This window comes from Arachis stenosperma, chromosome 3 (assembly GCF_014773155.1).
Source record: "Arachis stenosperma cultivar V10309 chromosome 3, arast.V10309.gnm1.PFL2, whole genome shotgun sequence".
Classification (NCBI taxonomy): Eukaryota; Viridiplantae; Streptophyta; class Magnoliopsida; order Fabales; family Fabaceae; genus Arachis; species Arachis stenosperma.
This window is the reverse complement of record NC_080379.1, coordinates 159,944,673-159,953,534: the sequence shown is the minus strand read 5'-3', so window position 1 is coordinate 159,953,534 and position 8,862 is coordinate 159,944,673.

Sequence of the window (8,862 nt, the reverse complement as noted above, 5' to 3'; positions counted from 1 at the left end):
CGGATTACTCCGTCTGCACATCTCTTAAAGAGATATGGTTCATCCCAAAGATAGTACTTTGCATCTGTGATCAATTTTTTTATTGCTGCCTACTGTACTCTTTGGGTATGAACCTCACTGCCTTGTAGTTTGCAATATCTGCAAACCATGGCACTTCTTGGATGGCAAAGAGTTGCTCATCCGGAAAGGTTTCAGAGATCTCAGTAAGAGGGAGGGACGCCCCTTCTACTGGTTCTATTCGGGACAGGTGATCTGCTACCTGATTCTCCGTCCCTTTTCTGTCTCTTATTTCTATATCAAACTCTTGCAGAAGCAACACCCATCTTATAAGTCTGGGTTTTGAATCCTGCTTTGTGAGTAGATATTTAAGAGCAGCATGATCAGTGTACACAATCACTTTTGATCCTACTAAATAGGATCTGAATTTGTCAATGGCGTAAACCACTGCAAGTAGCTCTTTTTTTGTGGTTGTGTAATTCTTCTGTGCGTCATTCAGAACACGGCTGGCATAGTAAATGACGTGCAGAAGCTTGTCATGCCTTTGTCCCAACACTGCACCAATGGCATGGTCACTGGCATCACACATTAGTTCAAATGGCAATGTCCAGTTTGGTGCAGAGATGATTGGTGATGTGACCAATTTAGCTTTCAGAGTCTCAAATGCCTGCAGACACTCCTTATCAAAGACAAATGGCGTGTCAGCAGCTAGCAGGTTGCTCAGAGGTTTGGCGATTTTTGAAAAATCCTTTATAAACCTCCTATAGAATCCTGCATGCCCCAGAAAGCTTCTGATTGCCTTAACATTGGCAGGTGGTGGTAATTTTTCAATTACCTCTACCTTAGCTTGATCCAACTCTATTCCCTTGTTCGAGATTTTGTGCCCAAGGACAATTCCTTCAGTCACCATAAAGTGACATTTTTCCCAGTTTAAAACCAGGTTAGTCTCTTGGCATCTCTTTAGAACAAGTGCTAGATGGTCAAGACAGGAGCTGAATGAGTCTCCAAATACTGAAAAGTCATCAATAAAGACTTCCAGAAATTTTTCCACCATATCAGAGAAAATTGAGAGCATGCACCTCTGAAAGGTTGCAGGTGCATTGCACAGGCCAAATGGCATCCTTCTGTATGCAAATACTCCAGATGGACATGTGAATGCCGTTTTCTCTTGATCTTTTGGATCGACTGCAATTTGATTATAACCTGAATATCCATCCAGGAAGCAGTAGTATTCATGACCTGCCAGTCTTTCTAGCATCTGGTCTATGAATGGTAAAGGAAAATGATCCTTTCTGGTAGCTGTATTGAGCCTTCTATAATCAATACACATATGCCACCCAGTAACTGTTCTTGTAGGAACCAGTTCATTTTTTTCATTATGAACCACTGTCATGCCACCTTTCTTAGGGACGACTTGGACAGGGATTACCCAGGGGCTATCAGAAATAGGATAAATAATCCCAGCCTCTAGTAACTTAGTGACCTCTTTCTGCACCACCTCCTTCATGGCTGGATTCAGCCGCCTTTGTGGTTGAACCACTGGCTTGGCGTCACCCTCCAGTAAGATCTTGTGCATGCATCTGGCTGGGCTAATGCCCTTGAGATCACTGATGGACCACCCAAGAGCTGTCTTGTGTGTCCTTAGCACTTGAATTAGTGCTTCCTCTTCCTGTGGCTCTAAGGTAGAGCTTATGATTACAGGAAAGGTATCACCTTCTCCCAGGAATGCATATTTTAGGGATGGTGGTAATGGTTTGAGCTCGGGTTCAGGAGGTTTCTCCTCTTTCTGAGGGATTTTCAGAGGTTCTACTATTCTCTCTGATTCCTCCAGATCAGGCTGAACATCTTTAAAGATGTCATCTAGCTCTGATTCGAGACTCTCAGCCATATTGAACTCTCTTACCAGAGAGTCAATAATATCAACAATCATGCAGTCATTTGGGGTGTCTAGATGTTGCATGGCTTTGACAACATTCAACTTGAACTCCTCCTCATTGACTCTCAGGGTTACTTCCCCTTTTTGGACGTCAATGAGGGTTTGGCCAGTTGCTAGGAAAGGTCTTCCTAGAATGAGAGTTGCACTCTTGTGCTCCTCCATTTCCAGCACCACAAAGTCAGTAGGAAAGGCAAATGGCCCAACCTTGACAATCATGTCTTCAATCACGCCTGATGGGTATTTAATGGAGCCATCAGCAAGTTGAAGACATATCCTGGTTGGTTTGATTTCTTCAGTTAAACCAAGCTTTCTGATAGTAGATGCAGGTATTAGGTTGATACTTGCCCCAAGATCACATAGAGCTTGCTTGGTACAAGTACCCTCTAATGTGCATGGTATCATAAAGCTCCCAGGATCTTTAAGCTTCTCAGGTAAGCTTTTCAGAATGACTGCACTGCATTCTTCAGTGAGGTAAACTTTTTCAGTTTCCCTCCAATCTTTCTTATGACTTAAGATCTCTTTCATGAACTTAGCATAAGAGGGTATTTGCTCAAGTGCTTCTGCAAACGGAATCTTTATTTCAAGAGTCCTGAGATAGTCTGCAAAGCGGGCAAATTGCTTATCCTGTTTCGCTTGGCGGAGTTTTTGAGGATAAGGCATTTTGGCTTTATATTCCTCAACCTTAGTTGCTGCAGGTTTATTACCTACAGAAGTGGGTTGGGAAGCCTTTTTAGAAGGGTTGTTATCAGCACTTGTATGTGACTGATCCCCCACTGGCATTTGAATGCCAGGGGTGGAAGCTGGAGTGGCGTTAGACGCCACCTCCTTATTTGTTACTAGCGTCTGAACGCCAGAACTATGCTCCCTTTGGGCATTCAACGCCGGATTCATGCTTGTTTCTGGCGTTGAACGCCAGGAATGAGCATGGGCTGGGCGTTCAGCGCCAGCCTTATTCCTCTCTGGGCTCTGATTGTCCTCAGAGGGATTTTGAGTAGCCATTTGTTCATTTCTTGGCTTCCTGTTGCTTTGAAGTGAGGTATTTAATGTTTTTCCACTTCTTAATTGAACTGCTTGGCATTCTTCTGTTATTTGTTTTGACAGTTGCTTTTCTGTTTGCTTTAACTGTACTTCTATATTCCTGTTAGCCATTCTTGTTTCCTGTAGTATTTCCTTGAATTCGGCTAGTTGCTGGGTTAGAAAGTCTAATTGCTGATTGAATTCATTAGCCTGATCCACAGGACTGAGTTCAGTAATTACTGTTTTAGCTTCTTCTTTCATGGAAGATTCACTGCTTAGGTACAGATGCTGATTTCTGGCAACTGTATCAATAAGCTCTTGAGCTTCTTCAATTATTTTTCTCATATGTATAGATCCACCAGCTGAGTGGTCTAGAGAAATCTGAGCTTTTTCTGTAAGCCCATAGTAGAAGATGTCTAACTGCACCCACTCTGAAAACATTTCAGAGGGGCATTTTCTTAGTATCTCTCTGTATCTCTCCCAGGCATCATAAAGGGATTCATTATCTCCTTGTTTGAAGCCTTGGATGCTTAGCCTTAGCTGTGTCATCCGTTTTGGAGGGAAATAGTGATTCAGGAATTTTTCTGACAGCTATTTCCATGTTTTTATGCTGCTCTTAGGTTGGTTATTTAACCACCTCTTAGCTTGATCTTTTACAGCAAATGGAAACAGTAGTAATCTGTAGACATCTTGATCTACTTCCTTATCATGCACTGTGTCAGTAATTTGTAAAAATTGTGCCAGAAACTCTGTAGGTTCTTCATGTGGAAGACCGGAATACTGGCAGCTTTGCTGCACCATGATAATGAGCTGAGGATTCAACTCAAAGCTACTAACTCCAATGGAGAGTATACAGATACTACTCCCATATGAAGCAGTAGTGGGGTTAGCATATGACCCAGAGTCCTCCTGGACTGTGCATTTCCACTTAGTTCCATGATGGAGCAAGGGAGATGGTATAGATGTTGATATTGTCTATTTTATTATAAAGATAATTTTTGAAATAATAGAAAAAAATAAAAACCGAATTAAAAATAAAATAAATAAAGAAAGAAAATTAAAAATTAAAATTTATAAAAAAAAGTTTGAAAGATTTTCGAAAAATTGAGGTGAGAGAAGGTGGTTAGGATATTTTTGAAAAAGATATTTTATTTAAATTTTTTTTTTATATTCTTAAAAAGATAAGAATTGAAAAATTTTGAAATTGAAATCTGAATTTTTATATAAAAATTTCGAAATTATAGTTTAAAATTAGTTAGAAAATATATTTTTTTTTAATTTTGAATTTTATGATGAAAGAGAAAAACACACAAAAGATACAAGACTTAAAATTTTTAGATCTAATGCTCCTTATTTTCGAAAATTTTGGAGGGAAAACACCAAGGAACACCAAACTTAAAAATTTTAAGATCAAAACACAAGAAAGACTCAAGAACACCTTGAAGATTCACAAGAACACCAAGAACAAAAGAAAGAACACCAAATTTAAAATTTTTAGAAAACCAAGATAAATTTTCGAAAATTAAAGAAAGATCAACAAGAAAACACCAAACTTAAAGTTTGGCACAAGATTAAATCAAGCAAAATTATTTTTGAAAAAGGATTTTAAAAAGAAGGTGCCCAATTGTCAAGAACATAAGCCAACGCTATAACCAACTAAGCTAAAAATGTAACGTATTTTAAAGATGTATTATTTTTATGGATAAAATAAATTTTTGAAAACTAATGTTTTGAAAAAGCACAAGAAAAACAAGAAAAGACACAAAACAAGAAAAACTCAAGATCAAACAAGAAAAATTAACAAGAACAACTTGAAAATCAATGAAGAACAAAGAACACAATTTCGAAAATTTAAAGAAAAATATAAAATATGCAATTAACACCAAACTTTAAACAGGACACTAAACTCACGAAAAAATTAAAAATTGATAAGGAAAAATAATATTTTTGAAAAATTTTTAAAAAGGGATAATAAAAGATGCAATTCTAGTGAAAAAAAGAGGATAAATTCTTCCTAATCTAAGCAACAAAATAAACCTTTAGTTGTTCAAACTCGAACAATCCCCGGCAACGGCGCCAAAAACTTGGTGCACGAAATTAATATCTCAATATCAAAATCAAGATTTCTTATGATTTCGCACAACTAACCAGCAAGTGCACTGGGTCGTCCAAGTAATACCTTACGTGAGTAAGGGTCGATCCCACGGAGATTATTGGTTTGAAGCAAGCTATGTTTATTTTATTATTCTTAGTCAGGATATCAATCAAAATTATCAATGGGAGTTATTAGATTGGAAAAATAAAAGAGAATAAAATCGTTACTTGTTGTGCAGTAATGGGGAATATGTTGGAGTTTTGGAGATGCTTTGTCCTCTGAATTTCTGCAATGTAATATTCAACTCAATTGTTTGTAAAGTACGTCTACGGCAAGCTGTATGTAGGGTGTCACCATTGTCAGTGGCTACCTCCCATCCTCTCAGTGAAAACGGTCCAGATGCTCTGTCACAGCACGGCTAATCAGCTGTTGGTTCTCGATCATGTTGGAATAGGATCTATTGATCCTTTTGCGTTTGTCATCAGGCCCAGCAATCGCGAGTTTGAAGCTCGTCACAACCATTCAATCCTTGAATCCTACTCGGAATACCACAGACAAGGTTTAGACTTTCCGGATCCTCAAGAGTGGCCGCCATCAATTCTAGCTTATACCACAAAGATTCTGATTAAGGAATCTAAGAGAAGCTCATTCAGTCTGATGTAGAACGGAGGTGTTTGTCAGGCACACGTTCATGAGTTGAGGAAGGTGACGAGTGTCACGGATCATCACCTTCTCCATAATTAATCGCGAATGAACATCTTAGATAGGAACATACAAACGTTTGAATGGAGAAATAAAAACAATTGCATTAATTCATCGAGACGCTGCAGAGCTCCTCACCCCCAACAATGGAGTTTAGAGACTCATGCCGTCAAAGTGTGTAAAATTCAGATCTGAAAATGTCATGAGGTACAAAATAAGTCTCTAAAAGTTGTTTAAATAGTAAACTAGTAACCTAGGTTTACAGAAAATGAGTAAACTATGATAGATAGTGCAGAAATCCACTTATGGGACCCACTTGGTGTGTGATGGGGCTGAGACTTAAGCTTCTCACGTGCCTGGGGCTGTTTTGGGCGTTCAACGCCAGGTTGTAACCTGTTTCTGGCGTTGAACTCCAGCTTGTAACCTATTTCTGGCGCTGGACGCCAGACAGCAGCATGATACTGGCGTTGAATGCCAGTTTATGTCGTCTATCTTCGCGCAAAGTATGGACTATTATATATTTCTGGAAAGCCCTGGATGTCTACTTTCCAACGCCGTTGAGAGCGCGCCAATTGGACTCCTATAACTCCAGAAAATCCATTTCGAGTGCAGGGAGGTCAGAATCCAACAGCATCAGCAGTCCTTTTTCAGCCTAACTCAGATTTTTGCTCAGCTCCCTCAATTTCAGCCAGAAAATATCTGAAATCACAGAAAATCACACAAACTCATAGTAAAGTCCAGAAATATGATTTTTGCCTAAAAACTAATAATATTCTACTAAAAACTAATTAAAACATGCTAAAATCTACATGAAATTACCCTCAAAAAGCGTATAAAATATCCGATCTTCATCCCTCAAATTCGACTTTCCAGCTTCTAACAATCAGGCAGAATATGAAGCCTTGATTGCAGGATTAAAGCTGGCAGAGGAAGTCGGTGCAGCAAAAGTGGTGATATTCAGTGACTCTCAGGTGGTGACCTCCCAAATAAATGGAGAGTATCAGGCTAAAGATTCCAATATGAAGAGGTACTTGGACAAAACCTTGGAGTACCTTAGGCGCTTTGCAGAAACCGAGGTCAAGCATATAACCCGGGATCTCAACAGCAGAGCAAACGTCCTCTCCAAGCTAGCGAGTACCAAACCAAGAGAGAATAATAGAAGCCTGATCCAAGAAACTCTCCAAGAACCCTCTGTGGCAAAAATAGAAGCCAGGCAAGATGTCCTTGAAGTCTCGATATTAGACTTCGGATGGATGAACCCTTTAATCGAATACCTAAAATTCGACATCCTACCCAAAGAGAAAAAGAGGCCAAGAAAATCTGGAGGGAAGCACAAAACTACACTTTGGGAAAAAATATTCTCTATAAAAGGGGGATATCAACACCATTATTAAAGTGTGTCCCAACCTCAAGGACAATAGAAGTCTTAGAGGAGGTCCACAATGGTATCTGCGAAAATCATCTCGGAGCCAGGTCATTAGCCAGGAAAGTCATCCGAGCTGGGTTCTACTGGCCGACCTTGCAGAAAGATGCCACAGAGTTCGTGAAGAAGTGCCAGCCATGCCAAATGTATGCAAACTTCCACGTCGCTCCCCCCGAGGAACTCATTAGTATAACTTTTCCATGGCCTTTTGCAAAATGGGGATTGGACTTATTAGGACCCTTTCCCCAATCGCATAGACAAGTAAAATACCTAATAGTGGGGGTAGACTACTTCACGAAGTAGATCGAGGCAGAACCATTGGCTACCATCACCGCCCAGAGAAGTCAGATATTTCTCTACAAGAACATTATCACAAAGTATGGAGTGCCTCACTCCATCACCACTGATAATGATACTCAGTTCACCGAGTCTACCTTTAAAAATATGGTAGCCAGCATGAAGATCAAGCACCAGTTCACCTCGGTGGAACATCCACAAGCGAATGGACAAGCCAAGGCAGCCAATAAAGTTATACTGGCAGGGTTGAAGAAAAGGTTGCAAGAGGCAAAGAGAGCTTGGGCTGAAGAGCTTCCTCAAGTACTATGGGCTTATCGGACTACACCTTAGTCTGCCACAGGGGAAACACTCTTCCGACTTGCTTATGGCATAGAAGCCATGATACCAGTTGAAATCATTGAGCAAAGTCCAAGGGTGAGCTTCTACGACGAGGTTGGAAACATACGGGGACACAAAGAAGAACTTGAGCTACTCCCTGAAGTCCGAGAACAAGCCCAGATAAGAGAAGCAGCATTGAAACAAAGGATGACAAATAGATATAACAAAAAAGTCATTCGAAGAAGTTTCGTCCCAAACGACTTAGTTTTGATTAGAAAGGACATTGGAGTCAACAAATTCGGGGATGGAAAGCTTGCTGCCAACTAGAAAGGACCATACAAAATTAGTGAGGTCTTAGGAAAGGGCTACTATAAAGTGACCGACTTAAACGGCACCGAGCTACCTAGATCGTGGCATGCTTGTAATATGAAAAGGTACTATAGCTATAAGCGAACTCCATTCCCTGATGTACTCTTTTCCCAACTTCACGGTTTTTTCCCAAAGAAAGGGTTTTTCTGAAAGGGGTTTTTAACGAGGCATTAAAATGGGGACTAAGGGCAACAAAAATTATCAAAGCCCTTAGTAGCAAAAAGTACCTTTAAGAATAAATAAAGATCTTTTTCCCTTCATATCTCTTTATAAATTCCTTTTACGTTATTATCATTATTTCTACGAAACGCGCCGACTTAAGCTTGACAAAACGTAAAAATCCTATGACCGACCTAAGTGGTCATCAGGATTAAACGACGAGGTACAAGTCGGTGTAAAGAGGTTATAAAAGCTGATCATGTAACTCGGAAGCACAACGACTAACAAGTCGTAAAAAAAACCGATAAAAATGAAATGTATCGCAAAAATAGCCTAAATTACTCACAATTCAAATAAAAAATTAAAGGCATTTTTTGTTAACGACCATAAAAGGACGAAAAATGTCAAGGACCAACCACCACAAACAAAACAAAATATAAAACTATTTAAAAACAAGGGGCCCACAGGCCGGGCCCCAGTAACCGAATTTCAATTAACAGGAGGATCAGAATTGCTAGAAGGAAGGTCACACCACCAGGAGAGGGATCT